Consider the following 18,757-nt stretch of genomic DNA (forward strand, 5'->3'; position numbering starts at 1 on the left):
AGGGAGGAGCCAGAATTATAGAGAAAGAAATCTCTTGATGATAATAACAACGAAAGTTAGCATTTATTGTGAGCTAGGCACTAAGTTAAGGGTTTTACAATTATCATCTCATTTAACACCCACAGCAACCTTAAGAGCTAGGTACCATTATTTTACAGAAGAGAAAACTGTCTTTGGGTGGTACAGTGTCTTCAGGCAAGATTTAATCTTAAGTCTTCCTGACTCTAAGCCTGAGCTTCTACTATCACTAACCAATAATTTTTCTATTTTATTTTATTTTTTTATTTTTTATTTTTTTTGGCTAAGGCAATTGGGGTAAGTGGCTTGCCCAGGGTCACACAGCCAAAACATTTTTTGAAAAAGTGCCCTATCGGGGCGGAGCCAAGATGGCGGAGAAGAAACACACGACTCAGTGAACGTCCTCACTCCCTCGCAACCAATTAGATAAATTAAGTCTCAGAATTAGCTCAGGACTGATAGATACCACAAGGACTGGAAGCACGACTTACCAGCTGAAGAGAATCTGGAGTTTCAACAGGAAAGGTCAGTTCTCAGGGGAGGAATAAGAGAGACCAGCACAGACGGTGGGGTAGGGGCACACTGCGCCCATTGCGCTGGGAGGGGCTCTGGGATCAGAGAAGCCACTGAGGTAAAGGAATCTGGCACAGGCTGTTAGCTCTTCTCTGCTAATTATTTAGCAGTTCAGAAGAGAAAGCCAAAATACTTTAAAACTCAGATTAGATTTTCCCCGGACCCTGGAGGTGACCAGATCTCGGCACCAGGGGGCGTGGCCTCAGCTACCACCTGAGAATAGTTAAGAGATTGACAAGTGGGTGGATACGGGCCAGGGCAACACACACTGCCTAGCTTAGCTGGAGGGAGTGGAACTCAGCTCCAGGAAGTCCCAGAGAAGCAGACACTTCCAGTTTGAGCACAGGGGCTTCTCACGTCACCTGCTGCAAACATCCACGCCCCACCCGGACACATAGGCTGGGCTTTGTGCTGTCTTTACCATTCTATGCCCTCCAAGCACAGTAGTGCTAATCACCTCTGAGACACCTCCAGGGAGGGGGTGGGGAACTCTCTCCCAGAGCTCTATCTTAGCTCAGGCTCAGGGGCCGCTGCATCCATCCAGTCTGGGAGGAAGCTGGTAAAGAAGTAAATAAATAATTTCCTACCCCAGGGACAGACCCCAAAAGATTTTTTAAATATGAGCAAAAAAGCCAGAAAAACCATAGATTCCTTCTATACAGAGAAAGAGCGGGTATCCAACCCCGAGGAAGTTAACAGCAGAGAGTCAGCAGATAACAACCTAAAGGGGAACGATTCCTGCCCCCCATCACATAACTCTCTCCTAGAAGAGACTCTTAAAAAATTAAGGGAGTTTGAAGAAAAATGGGGAAAGGAAAGGGAAGCTATGATAGAGAATAACAACGTCCTGAAATTGGAATTGGAAAAAATAAAGAATTCACAGGAGATGCAGGGAAACAAAATTTATGAATTAGAAAAGGTTAAAAAAACACAGGAAAGTAGGATTTCTGAATTGGAAAAGATAAAGTCTCAAGAAAATAGAATTTCTGAATTGGAAAAAGAAAATAATTCTCAAAAAAAAAAAATTAGGGAAATGGAAAAAAATTCAATAGAGCAAAATAATTCATTTAAAAACGAAATTGGGCATTTACAAAAAGAACTAAAAACTGTGAAAGAAGAAAATAACTCCTTAAAAGTCAGGATGGAACAAATAGAAATGAATGATTCACAGAGAACCCAAGAATCAGTCAAACAAAACAAAAAAAATGAGAAGCTGGAGAACAACGTCAAATACTTACTGGGAAAATCTATAGACCTAGAAAATAGATCTAGGAGAGATAATCTGCGGATCATTGGACTTCCAAAAAACTATGACCAAAAAAAGAGCCTAGATTCTATTTTACAGGAAATTATCAAAGAGAACTGTCCAGAGATAATAGAAACAGAAGGGAAAGTAGATGTGGAAAGAATTCATCGAACTCCTTCTGAAATAGACCCTGAAAAAACAACACCACGGAATATTGTGGCTAAGCGGCAGAATTACCACACAAAGGAGAAAATCCTGCAAGCAGCTAGAAAAAAACAATTTAAATACCAAGGTGCCACAATAAGGGTCACCCAAGATCTGGCTGCCTCCACATTAAAAGATAGAAGGGCCTGGAACCTGATATTCCATAAGGCAAAAGATCAAGGACTGCAACCAAGAATGAACTACCCAGCTAAGTTTAGCATCTTTTTCCATGGAAGAAGATGGTCATTCAATGAAACAGAGGAATTCTATATGTTTCTAAGAAAAAAACCAGACTTAAACAAAAAATTTGATCTACATCCACAAGACTGAAGAGAAACAGAAAAAGGTACACAGAACCCTTGAGAACTGTAACTCTGTTGTGGGTATATAAAAAGTACTCAAGGATAATTTGATTTTACTGATATAAAAGAAAAAAAGGGGGGTGTAGTAAAGGGAAGGAGGTCGGTTCAGAAAAAGGGGAAGGAGTGATAAAAAGAGGGAAACTACATCCCAGGAAGAGGCATAGAAAATACACCATATCTGAGGGAACTTAGTGAGGGGGAGAATCATTGTGTGAATCTTACTCTCATCAGGAGAGGCTCAAAGATTAAATAATTAACATATTTGTTTTTCAGAGAATTTTCTCTCACCTCATTAAAAGGGGGGAGAAGAAAAGGGAAAAGGAAAAGGAGAATAAGTGAAGGGATTTGGAGGGAGGGGGGAGGGATCCTAAAAAAAATAAATAAATAAAAGAGGGAGGGTTGCACGTCACAAGGGGGGTCTGTAAATTAAATATCGGGGAGGGGGATCAGGGGGGTCAAGGGAAAAAAGCATAATCTGGGGATAATACAATGGCAGGAAATAAAGAATTAGTAATTTTAACTGTAAATGTAAATGGGATGAACGATCCCATCAAACGGAGACGGATAGCAGATTGGATCAAAAAGCTGAACCATACAATATGTTGTCTACAGGAAACACACTTAAAGCAGGGAGATACATACAGAGTAAAGGTAAAAGGTTGGAACAGAGCCTATTATGCTTCAGGTAAAGCCAAAAAAGCAGGGGTAGCTATCCTTATCTCAGATCAAGCAAAAGCAGAAGTAGATCTCGTTAAAAAAGATAAGGAAGGAAACTATATCCTGCTGAAAGGTAGCATAAATAATGAAGCCATATCAATACTAAACATATATGCACCAAGTGGTATAGCATCTAACTTTCTAAAGGAAAAGTTAAGAGAATTGCAAGAAGAAATAGACAGTAAAACTATAATAGTGGGAGATCTCAACCTTGCACTCTCAGATTTAGACAAATCAAACCACAAAACAAACAAGAAAGAAATTAAAAAAGTAAATAGAACATTAGAAAAACTAGGTATGATAGACCTTTGGAGAAAACTGAATGGCAATAGAAAGGAATATACTTTCTTCTCAGCAGTTCATGGATCCTATATAAAAATAGACCATATATTAGGACATAAAAATCTCAAAATTAAATGTAGGAAGGCAGAAATAATAAATGCCTTCTTCTCAGACAGATCACAATGCAATAAAAGCTACATTCAGTAAAAAGTTAGGGGTAAATAGACCAAAAAGTAATTGGAAACTGAATAATCTCATCTTAAAGAATGACTGGGTGAAAGAGCAAATTATAGAAACAATTAACAATTTCACCCAAGATAATGACAATGATGAGACATCATATCAAAATCTTTGGGATGCAGCTAAAGCAGTAATAAGGGGAAATTTTATATCTTTAGAGGCTTATTTGAAGAAAATTGAGAAAGAGAAGATTAACGAATTGGGCTTACAACTTAAAAGGCTAGAAAAAGACCAAATTATAAACCCCCAACCAAAAATTAAACTTGAAATACAAAAATTAAAAGGAGAAATCAATAATATTGAAAGTAAAAAAACTATTGAATTAATAAATAAAACCAAGAGTTGGTTTTATGAAAAAGCCAATAAAATAGATAAACCTTTGGTAAATTTGATAAAAAAAAAGAAAGAGGAAAATCAAATTGATAGTCTTACAAATGAAAAGGGGGATCTTTCCACCAATGAAGAAGAAATTAGAGAAATAATAAGGAGTTACTTTGCCCAACTTTATGCCAATAAATTTAATAACTTAAGTGAAATGGATGACTTCCTCCAAAAATATAGGCTCCCTAGATTAACAGAGGAGGAGATAAATTGCTTAAATAGTCCCATTTCAGAAAAAGAAATAGAACAAGCTATTAATCATCTCCCCAGGAAAAAATCTCCAGGGCCAGATGGATTCACATGTGAATTCTACCAAACATTTAAAGAACAATTAGCCCCAATGTTATATAAATTATTTGAAAAAATAAGGGATGAAGGAGTCCTACCAAACTCCTTTTATGACACAGACATGGTACTGATACCTAAACCAGGTAGATCGAAAACTGAGAAAGAAAATTATAGACCAATCTCCTTAATGAATATTGATGCTAAAATCTTAAATAAGATATTAGCAAAAAGACTTCAGAAAATCATCTCCAGGATAATACACTATGATCAAGTAGGATTTATTCCAGGAATGCAGGGCTGGTTTAATATTAGGAAAACTATTAATATAATTGACCATATTAATAATCAAATTAATAAGAACCATATGATCATCTCAATAGATGCAGAAAAAGCATTTGACAAAATCCAACATCCATTCCTACTAAAAACTCTTGAGAGTATAGGAATAAATGGACTATTCCTTAGAATAATCAGGAGCATATATTTAAAACCTTCAGTAAGCATAATATGCAATAGAAATAAACTGCAACGTTTCCCAGTAAGATCAGGAGTGAAACAAGGTTGCCCACTATCACCATTACTATTCAACATAGTACTAGAAACGCTAGCCTCGGCAATAAGAGCCGAGAAAGAGATTTAAGGAATTAGAGTAGGAAATGAGGAAATTAAACTATCACTTTTTGCAGATGACATGATGGTATACTTAGAGAACCCAAAGACTCTGCTAAAAAGCTACTAGAAATAATTCAAAATTTCAGCAAAGTGGCAGGATACAAAATAAATCCACATAAATCCTCGGCATTTTTATATATCACTAACAAAATGCAACAGCAAGAGATACAAAGAGAAATTCCATTACAAACAAATGTTGAGAGTATAAAGTATTTGGGAATCCATCTACCAAAGAAAAGTCAGGAATTATATGAGAAAAACTACAAAACACTTGCCACAAAAATAAAATCAGATTTAAATAATTGGAAAGACATTCAGTGCTCTTGGATAGGCCAAGCGAATATAATAAAGATGACAATACTCCCCAAACTAATCTATTTATTTAGTGCTATACCAATCAGACTCCCAAGAAACTATTTCAATGACCTAGAAAAAATAACAACAAAATTCATATGGAAGAATAAAAGGTTGAGAATTGCAAGGGAACTAATGAAAAAAAACTCCGAGGAAGGTGGTCTAAGTGTACCTGATCTAAAGCTATATTATATAGCAGCAGTCACCAAAACCATTTGGTATTGGCTAAGAAATAGACTGGTAGATCAGTGGAACAGATTAGATACAAAGGACAAAAAAGGGTACATATATAGCAACCTAATCGTTGACAAACCCAAAGATACCAACATTAGGGATAAAAATTCATTATTCGGAAAAAACTGTTGGGAAAACTGGAAATTAGTATGGCAGAAATTAGATATGGATCCACACTTAACACCATATACCAAGATAAGATCAAAATGGGTCCATGATTTAGGCATAAAGAGGGAGATAATAAATAGATTAGAGGAACAGAGGATAATCTACCTCTCAGACTTGTGGAGGAGGAAGGAATTTATGACCAGAGGAGAACTAGAGATCATTATTGATCACAAAATAGAAGATTTTGATTACATCAAACTAAAAAGTTTCTGTATAAATAATACTAATGCAAACAAGATTAGAAGGGAAGTAACAAATTGGGAAAATATTTTTAAAAACAAAGGTTCTGACAAAGGTCTCATTTCCAAAATATATAGAGAACTGACCCTAATTTACAAGAAACCGAACCATTCTCCAATTGATAAATGGTCAAAGGATATGAACAGACAATTCTCAGAGGAAGAAATTGAAACTATATCCACTCACATGAAAGAGTGTTCCTAATGACCTAGAAAAAATAACAACAAAATTCATATGGAAGAATAAAAGGTCGAGAATTGCAAGGGAACTAATGAAAAAAAAGTCAGAGGAAGGTGGTCTAAGTGTACCTGATTTAAAGCTATATTATAAAGCAACAGTCACCAAAACCATTTGGTATTGGCTAAGAAATAGACTAGTTGATCAGTGGCATAGGTTAGGTTCACAGGACAAGATAGTGAATAAAAATAGCAATCTAATCTTTGACAAACCCAAAGATCCCAAATTTTGGGATAAGAATTCATTATTTAACAAAAACTGCTGGGAAAACTGGAAATTAGTATGGCAGAAACTAGGCATGGACCCACATTTAACACCACATACTAAGATTAGATCAAAATGGGTCCAAGATTTAGGCATAAAGAACGAAATCATAAATAAATTGGAGGAACATGGGATGGTTTACCTCTCAGACTTGTGGAGGAGGAAGGAGTTTGTGTCCAAGGGAGAACTAGAGACCATTATTGATCACAAAATAGAACATTTTGATTACACCAAATTAAAAAGTTTCTGCACAAACAAAACTAATGCAAACAAGATTAGAAGGGAAATAACAAATTGGGAAAAAATTTTTACAGTTAAAGGTTCTGATAAAGGCCTCATCTCCAAAATATACAGAGAATTGACTTTAATTTATAAGAAATCAAGCCATTCTCCAATTGATAAATGGTCAAAGGATATGAACAGACAATTTTCAGATGATGAAATTAAAACTATTTCCACTCATATGAAAGAGTGTTCCAAATCACTATTGATCAGAGAAATGCAAATTAAGACAACTCTGAGGTATCATTACACACCTGTCAGATTGGCTAAAATGACAGGAACAAATAATGATGAATGTTGGAGGGGCTGTGGGAAAACTGGGACACTGATGCATTGTTGGTGGAATTGTGAAAGAATCCAACCATTCTGGAGAGCAATCTGGAATTATGCCCAAAAAGTTATCAAAATGTGCATACCCTTTGACCCAGCCATACTACTACTGGGCTTATACCCCAAGGAACTACTAGAGAAGGGAAAGGGTCCTGTATGTGCCAAAATGTTTGTGGCAGCCCTTTTCATAGTGGCTAGAAGCTGGAAGATGAATGGATGTCCATCAATTGGAGAATGGTTGGGTAAACTATGGTATATGAATGTTATGGAATATTACTGTTCTATAAGAAATGACCAACAGGAGAAATACAGAGAGGCTTGGAGAGACTTACATCAACTGATGCTGAGTGAAACGAGCAGAACCAGAAGATCATTATACACTTCAACAATGATACTGTACGAGGATGTATGCTGATGGAAGTGGATTTCTTCAACATAGAGAAGAGCTAATCCAATTCCAATTGATTAATGATGGACAGAACCAGCTACATCCAGAAAAGGACTGGGAAATGAATGTAAACTGTTATTTTTACCTTCTGAATCCAATTCTTCCTGTGCAACAAAAAATTCGGTTCTACACACATATATTGTATCTAAATTATACTGTAATATATTTAACATATATAAGACTGCTTGCCATCAGGGGGAGGGGGTTGGGGGAGGAAGGGAAAAAATCTGAATAGAAGTAATTGCAAGGGATAATGTTGTAAAAAATTACCCATGCATATGTACTGTCAAAAAATGTTATAATTATAAAATAAAATAAAAAATTAAAAAAAAAAAAAAAAAAAAGTGTTCCAAATCACTACTGATCAGAGAAATGCAAATTAAGACCACTCTGAGATACCACTACACACCTGTCAGATTGGCTAAGATGACAGGAACAAATAATGATGAATGTTGGAGGGGATGTGGGGAAACTGGGACACTAATACATTGCTGGTGGAGTTGCGAAAGAATCCAGCCATTCTGGAGAGCAATCTGGAATTATGCCCAAAAAGTTATCAAACTGTGCATACTCTTTGACCCAGCAGCGCTACTACTGGGATTATATCCCAAAGAAATACTAAAGAGCAGAAAGAGACATATATGTGCCAAAATGTTTGTGGCAGCTCTTTTTATTGTAGCTAGAAACTGGAAGATGAATGGATGTCCATCAGTTGGAGAATCGTTGGGTAAATTATGGTATATGAAGGTTATGGAATATTATTGCTCTGTAAGAAATGACCAGCAGGAGGAATCCAGAGAGGCTTGGAGAGACTTACATCAACTGATGCTGAGTGAAATGAGCAGAACCAGAAGATCATTATACACTTCAACAACAATACTGTATGAGGATGTATTCTGATGGAAGTGGAAATCTTCAACATAAAGAAAAACCAACTCACTTCCAGTTGATCAATGATGGACAGAGGTAGCTACACCCAGAGATGAAACACTGGGAAGTGAATGTAAATTGTTAGCACTAATATCTGTCTGCCCAGGTTGCCTGTACCTTCGGAATCTAAAGTTTATTGTACAACAAGAAAATGATATTCACACACATGTATTGTACCCAGACTATATTGTAACGCATGTAAAATGTATGGGATTGCCTGTCATCGGGGGGAGGGAATAGAGGGTCGGATAATTTGGAAAAATGAATACAAGGGATAATATTATAAAATATATATATATATATATATATATATATATATATATATATATATATATATATATATATATATAATAAAAAATTATTAAGTAAAAAAAAAAAAAAGTGCCCTATCCCCTGCTCCCCAAAAAACAGAATTCATAGCATTAGCTAGATCCTTTGTGAAAGATTTAGAAGGACATTCGGACATAATGAGAATGTATGTATTATGAAAGTATAAAGGATAGTAACATACCAATTCATTGTGAATTAGTACAACCATTTAGGAAAGCAACTTAGAATTATAAGGAGAAAAAAGGAAAAAAAGCATTTAATAAACATCTATCATGAGGTAGGCACTGTGCTAAGCTTTTAAAAATGTCATTTGATTCTCACAACAGCCCTGCAATGTAGTTGCTATTATTACCTCCATTTTACAGTTGAGGGCAGCCAAAGGTTAAGTGATCTGTTAGGAAGTTTCTGAGACTGGAGTGAAATCAGGTCTTCCTCACTCTAGGACCAGTGTTCCTTTTTATTGTATGATCTAGTTAATTAATAAAATAATTAAAATGACAACACTACTTGACCAAGATATTCTACTCCCAAGCATATGCCTGTGTGAAGGGAAAGAATGAGGAATGGGGGAAATTAGAGAAATGAAGGAGAAAGTCAGATGGGGGAGAAGGAAAGGAGAAAGGGGAAGAGATGGAAAGTCAGATAGGAGGAGGGAAGAAAGAGCAGAAAGAGATGGATGTGAACCATATAAATTAGGATTTTTCACTATGATTTTCTTCTGGTAGACTAAGATAGATAGTAACCTACATGTATGAAATGGGTAGAGATACATCTTTATAATACATAAATTTCCTACTTATCCTAGGGGATATTTCTAATAATTAGTTTTTAGAATATATTTTTTCTTTAATTTTTTTATGGTCAAATTAATGTTGCCAAAAATGTTTCATGCTGTAAGAATGTAAATGATGAAATCACTTGCACATATTGAGATTACTGGAACTTAGCAATATTTGAGGAAATCAGGGTAAATAACATATTTTCAGAAATGTAATCTAAATTATTCACACAGTTAGAAGTAGAGAGTTATAACGTGCAACAAGAAAATTGGATTTACACACATATATTGTATCTAGGTTATACTGTAACACATTTAAAATGTATGGGATTGCCTGTCATTTAGGGGAGGGAGTAAAAGGAGGGAGGGGATAATTTGGAAAAATGAATACAAGGGATAATGTTATAAAAAAAAATTACTCATGCATATATACTGTCAAAAATTTTTTATAATTATTAAAAAAAAAAAAAAAAAAGTAGAGAATTATATGGAAGACATCTAGGTATTAACCCAAACCTCACTGTTTCATCATTGTAGACCTCAACAATGGTGCTCAATGAATGTGATCTGTTTCAATTTTAATCTAAATTTTCATACCTTATCAAAAAAAGCAAGTGAGACTGCCTTTCAGAGAAAAGTAATATAAAGATAGATGCAGATGACATGATGGTATACTTAGAGAACCCCAAAGACTCTGCTAAAAAGCTATTAGAAATAATTCATAATTTTAGCAAAGTCGCAGGATACAAAATAAATCCACATAAATCCTCAGGATTTTTATACATTACCAACACAATCCAACAGCAAGAGATACAAAGAGAAATTCCATTCAAAATAACAGTCGATAGTATAAAATATTTGGGAATATATCTACCAAAGGAGAGTCAGGAATTAGATGAGCAAAATTACAAAACACTTGCCACAAAAATAAAGTCAGATTTAAATAATTGGAAAGACATTCAGTGCTCTTGGATAGGCCGAGCGAATATAATAAAGATGACAATACTCCCCAAACTAATCTATTTATTTAGTGCTATACCAATCAGACTCCCAAGAAACTATTTTAATGACCTAGAAAAAATAATAACAGAATTTCATATGGAAGAATAAAAGGTCGAGAATTGCAAGGGAACTAATGAAAAAAAAAGTCAGAGGAAGGTGGTCTAAGTGTACCTGATTTAAAGCTATATTATAAAGCAACAGTCACCAAAACCATTTGGTATTGTCTAAGAAATAGACTAGTTGATCAGTGGCATAGGTTAGGTTCACAGGGCAAGATAGTGAATAAAAATAGCAATCTAACCTTTGACAAACCCAAAGATCCCAAATTTTGGGATAAGAATTCATTATTTGACAAAAACTGCTGGGAAAACTGGAAATTAATATGGCAGAAACTAGGCATGGACCCACATTTAACACCACATACTAAGATTAGATCAAAATGGGTCCAAGATTTAGGCATAAAGAACGAAATCATAAATAAATTGGAGGAACATGGGATGGTTTACCTCTCAGACTTGTGGAGGAGGAAGGAATTTATGACCAGAGGAGAACTAGAGACCATTATTGATCACAAAATAGAACATTTTGATTACACCAAATTAAAAAGTTTCTGCACAAACAAAACTAATGCAAACAAGATTAGAAGGGAAGTAACAAATTGGGAAAAAATTTTTACAGTTAAAGGTTCTGATAAAGGCCTCATCTCCAAAATATACAGAGAATTGACTTTAATTTATAAGAAATCAAGCCATTCTCCAATTAATAAATGGTCAAAGGATATGAACAGACAATTTTCAGATGATGAAATTAAAACTATTTCCACTCATATGAAAGAGTGTTCCAAATCACTATTGATCAGAGAAATGCAAATTAAGACAACTCTGAGGCATCATTACACACCTGTCAGATTGGCTAAGATGACAGGAACAAATAATGATGAATGTTGGAGGGGATGTGGGGAAACTGGGACACTAATACATTGCTGGTGGAGTTGCGAAAGAATCCAACCATTCTGGAGAGCAATCTGGAATTATGCCCAAAAAGTTATCAAAATGTGCATACCCTTTGACCCAGCCATACTACTACTGGGCTTATATCCCAAGGAACTACTAAAGAAGGGAAAGGGACCTGTATGTGCCAAAATGTTTGTGGCAGCTCTTTTCATAGTGGCTAGAAGCTGGAAGATGAATGGATGTCCATCAATTGGAGAATGGTTGGGTAAACTATGGTATATGAAGGTTATGGAATATTATTGTTCTATAAGAAATGACCAACAGGAGAAATACAGAGAGGCTTGGAGAGACTTACATCAACTGATGCTGAGTAAAACGAGCAGAACCAGAAGATCATTATACACTTCAGCAATGATACTGTATGAGGATGTATGCTGATGGAAGTGGATTTCTTCAACATAGAGAAGAGCTAATCCAATTCCAATTGATTAATGATGGACAGAACCAGCTACATCCAGAAAAGGAACACTGGGAAATGAATGTAAACTGTTATTTTTACCTTCTGAATCCAATTCTTCATGTGCAACAAAAAATTCGGTTCTACACACATATATTGTATCTAAATCATACTGTAATATATTTAACATATATAAGACTGCTTGCCATCTGGGGGAGGGGGTTGGGGGAGGAAGGGAAAAAATCTGAATAGAAGTAAGTGCAAGGGATAACGTTGTAAAAAATTACCCATGCATATGTACTGTCAAAAAAAATGTTATAATTATAAAATAAAATTAAAATTAAAATTAAAAAAAAAAAAAAGATAGATGCAGAAGAACAGTATCTGAAGAAGGGAGCTGAGCCGCAATTCTTAATATCTTGAAGGAAAAAACTATTTGGTAGTAGAGATATTATACTGCTCCCAAGAAGTAGCCATTTGTACTGCCTTAAATGCAATTGATTGCTTCCATTTGGATGTTGAGTGCGTCATCTTTTCTGAAGAAAAGAAAGAGCTAAATTTTTTCACATTTATCTGCATCAGGAAACCACTTCCTCCTTTTAATACACTTTCCTGTTATCACATCTGCTTAGCCTTGCCTATTCCCCCAATAAGAAAGAACTTCCTTCACAAATACTCATTTTTAATCAGTACTATCTCAACTGTACCACCAAACTACATAAACTCTCCCTTTTTCTTTTCCCCATATAGAAGGCTTGTGTGTATAGCTTTAAGAATTATAAAGTGAACAAGGAAAGCAAAAGAAATCTAAAAAAATAAATAAATAAACCCAAAACATCACATTCAGCTATTACTGGCTTCTTAACTGTCTAAAATCTGGGGATGTTTTCCTTTTCTTTTCAATATAGAATAATATTTTATTTTTTCCCAAAGAAATTTTTTTTATTAAAGCTTTTTGTTTTCAAAACATAATTTTTAATATTGACCTTTACAAAACCTTGTGTTCCAAATGTTTCCCTCCTTCCCCCACCCCCCTCCTCTAGATGGCAAATAATCCAAATATATTAATATGTAAACATGTTAAATATGTTGAACATGTTAAAATATATGTTAAATTCAATATAGGCATATTTATACAATTATCTTGCTACACAAGAAAAATCAGACCAAACAGGGAAAAAAAAAAAAAAAAAAAAGGATAAGAAAACAAAATGCAAGCGAACAAAAAAAGAATGAAAATTCTATGTTGTGATTCACACTCAGTTCCCACAGTCCTCTCTATGGGTGTAGATGGCTCTCTTCAACCCAAGATCATTGGAACCAGTCTGGATCATTTCATTGTTTTAAAGAGTCACAGTTATCAGAAATGATCATCTTATAGTCTTGTTGTTGCTGTGTATAATGACTGCCTGGTTCTGCTTTATTTATTTCACCTTTATTTATTTTACATTCTCTTTCTTTCATCTTGTCTCTCCTTAAAAGTGTATTGCTCAAGAAATTCAGTTCTGCACACAGATATTGTATCTAGGACATACTGTAACACATTTAACATGTATGGGACTGCCTGCCATCTAGGGGAGGGGGTGGATGGAAGGAGGGGAAAATTCAGAAGTGAGGGCAAGGGGTAATGTTGTAAAAAATTATCCATGCATATGTACTGTCAAAAAAAAAAAAGTTATAATTATAAAATTAATTTTTTTTTAAAAAAGTGTTTTGCTTCTCATCATCTTCCCCCAACTGGCCCTCCTTTCACTATTCTGCTACCTGCCTCCTCACTACCCCCTCCCCCCAACTCCTTCTACTATCTTGTAGGATATCTATGTCCAATTAAGTTTCCCTCTTTGAGCCAATTCTGATAAAGGAAATTTTCAGATGAACTGATCAAGTTATTTATAGCCATATTAAAAAAAAAAATTCTTACTGAGAATTCTTACCGAGGTACTACTTTAGAACTATTAGATTTGGCTAATGGGCCAGAAAAGGAAAATTACAGATGATGGAGCCAAGGCAGGAAAAAATGAGACATTAATATAGTGTTGGTGGAATTATATACTGACTCAACTATTCTGTAGAGTAACGAAGTCCAAAGGAATATAAAATCTTCATGCCCTTTGATCTAGGGACTAGGCATGTATTGTAAAAGAGATTAAAAAACAAAGGAAAGGACCTGTATGTACAAAAATATTTGAAGCAGCTCTTTTCTTTCAGCAAAAACTTGAAACTGATAGGAAGCCCAACAAATGGAGAATGGCTGAATAAATTGTGATATGTAATTGTGATGTAATACTATTGTTCTCTGAGAAACGATGAGCAGGATGTTCTCAAAAAACCTGGAAAATCTTCCATGAGCTCAGGTAAAGCGAAATGAACTGTGTATAAAGTAATAGCAATATTGAGGGATGATCAGATGTAAATGACTTTACTATTCTCAGCAATACATGCAAAACTATTCTGAAGGATTTAGGATGAAAAATGCTCTAACATACTCAGAGAAATAACTATTTGTGTCTGAATATAGATTGAAGCATACTTTTTTGTAAAACTGTATTTTTCTTGAGGGTTTTCTTTTTTGGGGGAAGGGACAAATGGGGAAAAATCTATATATTCTGTCACAGTATGTCTTTTATGGAAATGTTTTGCATAACTTCACATGTACTTTCTTAATGGGGAGAAGGAGCTGGGTAGGTAAGAAGATAGAGAATCTGGAACTCAACTTTTAAAAATAAATGAAAAAAGTTTTACATATAACATAAAAATAAAATATTAAATTAAACATTAAAAAGAAGAAGAAGAAGAAATGAGAATCTTTAAATTGGCTTAAAGAAAACAGAAGGTATTTTTTGCAAGGACCTTAATCAGAACTGGGTCTTATAGGGATTAAACAGAATTTTCCTGACAAGCTTGGGAAGAAAGGAGGTAAATGAAAGTTGAAATTTGGACAGGCTTATGTATGTCACCCACAAAGGTAATCAGCATAACTACAGAATTCTGTATTTCTATGTAGCTAGCATGTTGGATAATTTCCTGAGATATTGCTAATAAATTTATAAAACGTGAAAAATGTATTTAAATTGGCTTAAACACTGTACTATAAGAAGATGCTTGGTTTTTTTCCCCCAGAGAAAATAAGGCATGAAAAAATACAAACAAATGCATTCTTTTTCTAAAATTACAGGATCTATAATATGGGGAAGGATCTAATTACAGGATCTAATGGAAAAGTCCTTAGAAGAAGCTCATTTGTCTATAATGAGAAATGGTTTCTTTACATGCCATTTCACCGTAATGAGACAAGGCTTCTTTACAGATCATGAAGTATTTTTATAATTATTTTTTTCCAAAAATGCACCCATTGGGAGCTCAAGAAATATAAAGGCAGAATCTACGTGCAACATTGTTCTTTTTAATTTACTTGAAAACCATACTAACAACAGAATATAACTTCCGTATAATAAGGTGCTTAAAGCAAGACAAACCGGAAATGTGTCCATGTAATTAACATTCTATCACATTAAATTTGATGAGGCAATGTATTATACTACAAGTTACAATATTGATCTATAAGAACATGTAAGTAATATAGTCCACAACAAAGAAAAAGACAACAAATATAGTAGATGAAAGCAAAAAGTGTGTGTGTGTGTGTGTGTGTGTGTGTGTGTGTGTGTGTGTGTGTGTGTGTGTGTGTAAGTAAAGGCTAAAGAAAAAAGGTTCTAAATTTATTCCCTCATTCTTCAACTTGTTTGTAGTACATGTAACCAGATTTACTCCCCCCTTTGCCGTAGAGAAATAGATTTTGATAAGTTAATGAATTTTCAAAATATCTTGCTAACTGTATTCCATGGTAACTAGTTTCCTTTATAATCTTATGCATCCTCTTTTACACTGAAAAATATTATTCTGAGAAGGGATCCATAGATCTTTGTCATCAAAAAGTTAAAAAAAAAAATTTTTTTTTATTCGTGCTTTAGGAGGATTGGCAATATCTAAAAACATAAAACTAGAACAGTCATGCAGAAAAATCAAGAATAAGTCCTATGTTGTCTCTATTTAAAAAAAAAAAAAAAATATATATATATATATATATATAAACTTAAGGGGATTAGAGGTCATTTTCTTAGGTTTTATAGAGACACACAGTTCAAGAAAACTGTTGGCAAAAGTATGGTTTAGCTGTAACAGGCATCTATCTTCCCTCTTGCAAAAGGAGAGGCTGTTAATTGGGAAGGCTTTTCCACAGAGCCTATATGAGAAAAAAGATCCAAGATTCCATGAAAATGGCAAAACCTTATCTTGGCGAGACATGAGGCAGTGGGGGGAGAGGCAGTTGGCAAAAGACAAGTGAGCCAAAAAAGGAAGGCCATCATTTGGGAATTTTGTCTTTTGTTTGCCTTTTAAATAAGGAGAGAGATAGCTTTATGCAAACTGCTGGTTTAGTAAAGGCTTCCCAAAAAACTGCAAAGCATTTGAATAAAGAAGGGTTCTAAAAAAGTCTACAGGTAGAACAAGCACGAGCTAGTTTTCAACACACAGGTGTGTGTGCACCTAAAAAATATTGAGCCAGCTGTAAATTGGCAGTAATAGTCTTCTTTCTGTCTCTCAAAGTACTCATTGCTCAACTCTTCCTGCACTCCCATAAGTGCATGATTGGGAGAGCTATAAGATCAGGCCAGAGTAAAGAACAATCCCATCGACTCCTGTTGTTTGCTGCAAGCCAGCTGCACTGAGCAAAGCAGAGAGACATGTTAACAAACTGCCCTTTAGTTAAGTTTACCACGTTCATCTCAAAGGATTAACAGACAAAGTATTCTGGAACATAACGTCTACAGAGGAAAACGATGCAAAATCACTGGCTTAACCAAGTATAAGCATGAAGGGAAATCTACTAAGCAATGTTGAGGGAGTATCAAAGCTATATTTTTAGTAATGAACTGTCACAGCTCTGAGGCCTAAAGAATTCATTCTTCATTTTTATGAAGACCTTTCCTCTGAAACTTCTCTATTATTTTCCCAATGAGCTTCTGAATGAATGTTTAATGAAAATGGTAGATGTCATTAATTTGGCCTTGGTAATACTTGGTTACAGCACCTCATGAAATTTTTCTTGGTAAATTAATTCAGATTGACTTGGATTGGAACATAAGCAATAAAGATTTTAAAGGATTAAGTGTAAGACCATGTGTCAAGGTATGGGGTCAAAACCAAATCTGTACTTATTTTGGAATAACACCTAAGAAAAAGAAAAGAAGCAAACAACTCATTAATGAGATCTGAAGGAGACAGTTGGGAAGTACTAAGGCCTGAGAAATAGAGGCAAAAATCAGGAAGTAGAACTTCAGAGAATGTATAGCTAAGAAAACTCAGGAAAAATAATCCCAAACCAAAGTATTCAAAAGGCATGGGATCAGATTTCAGGATCAACTGAAAAGATAAATAAGGTGATAAGGCTCTTAGTGAGACATGCAAGAGGATATGGCACTAAAAAGAAGAATAAAAGGTAGAGTGGGAGACAGCATGGTGGTGAGGATGAGGGAACCTCAAATTAATTTAAAACAAAAGACTGGTATTGAAAGGCTGCTGATAATTTTTTTCCTAGACTCTCAGGACTGAATAGTGTGATGGAAATCTATTTGGCTTCAACCCTATCTGTCAGATGAAAAAATTATGTCCAAAAGAAGTTAAAGAAATCTTAATATAGCTAAGACACAGTCAGTTGGTGGTAAAACAAAACCAAGAATCCCAGTCTACCAATTCCTAGCTCAATTACACCACAACGCATGTGCATGATCACGTGTTAAAACATGTTATCACATTATCACATAACATTTTGATTTGGTCAACTGTCTCTGTCTTTCCTGGTTTATAAAACTTTAATCTTCTATTAACTTCACACTTTTGAGGTTTCAGAGTTATCACTTTCATGAGTTTCATTAATACTCCAGAAGAAAAACTTTTGTAACATACAATGGCTTGTACTCATTTTGAAAACTTTGTTGTCTGTCAAGTGGGAAAGAATAAGGAATCCTGATTTAATAGACAATAATTCTTTAGCAGGTTTTTCAATTACTAGTCTGAATGAATGAACACAATGATTTCCAAGGAGTTCAGTTTAAGTGAACTCCTTATTACATCGTATTACCTGTATCTCTCCAATTCATAATTAATATCAGGAAAAATTATCTTTATTAAATAAAATAAAAGGCTTGTAATATTTGGATATGTGTGTTAAACATTGTAGTATAACAAATTTATTTCTAAAAGCAATGTAAAAAACTTATTCATTTCTCAATCTTTCCTGGAATCTTGATAATTATCACCACGTAACCAACTTTCCTAATTTAAATTCTCCTCTTCCCCCCCAAACTTCTACACAGCAGAAACATATGGTCACTAGTATACTGGGCAATACTGTCACCTCTTTTTCTCTGCAAACTGAGAATATACAATTCCACCCAATATCCAAACAAAAGAAAATTAACTCATTTGGGCTGCCTTTCACAATGTTCATTATTGGCATGGCTAAATGTTGAATAGATAAAAATGATGATTTCTTATTCCATCCAGAAAAATCAGATCTTTACCCACCCCTCTGGGAAAAGCCACCAATGACCAAAAACAACAGAGATCCCTGACAGACTGTTTGGCTGACATTCTGCATAATAATCCAGAAGTAATCTATTTATCAACACGTGGCATAGCCTTAGAAGGAAATGTCAGCCCAGAATGTTATTCTGGGCCCTAAGAGCAAGAAAAACACTTGTCAATTA

General features: G+C 34.7%; 1 protein-coding gene across 1 annotated transcript in view; it reads right to left on the reverse strand.

The window, feature by feature from the left end:
* SND1 (staphylococcal nuclease and tudor domain containing 1) overlaps positions 1 to 18,757 on the reverse strand; it is a 462,540-nt gene that overhangs the window by 222,412 nt on the left and 221,371 nt on the right. The gene's annotated exons all lie outside the window — the stretch shown is intronic.

Source organism: Sminthopsis crassicaudata, chromosome 5 (genome assembly GCF_048593235.1).
Source record: "Sminthopsis crassicaudata isolate SCR6 chromosome 5, ASM4859323v1, whole genome shotgun sequence".
Lineage (NCBI taxonomy): Eukaryota > Metazoa > Chordata > Mammalia > Dasyuromorphia > Dasyuridae > Sminthopsis > Sminthopsis crassicaudata.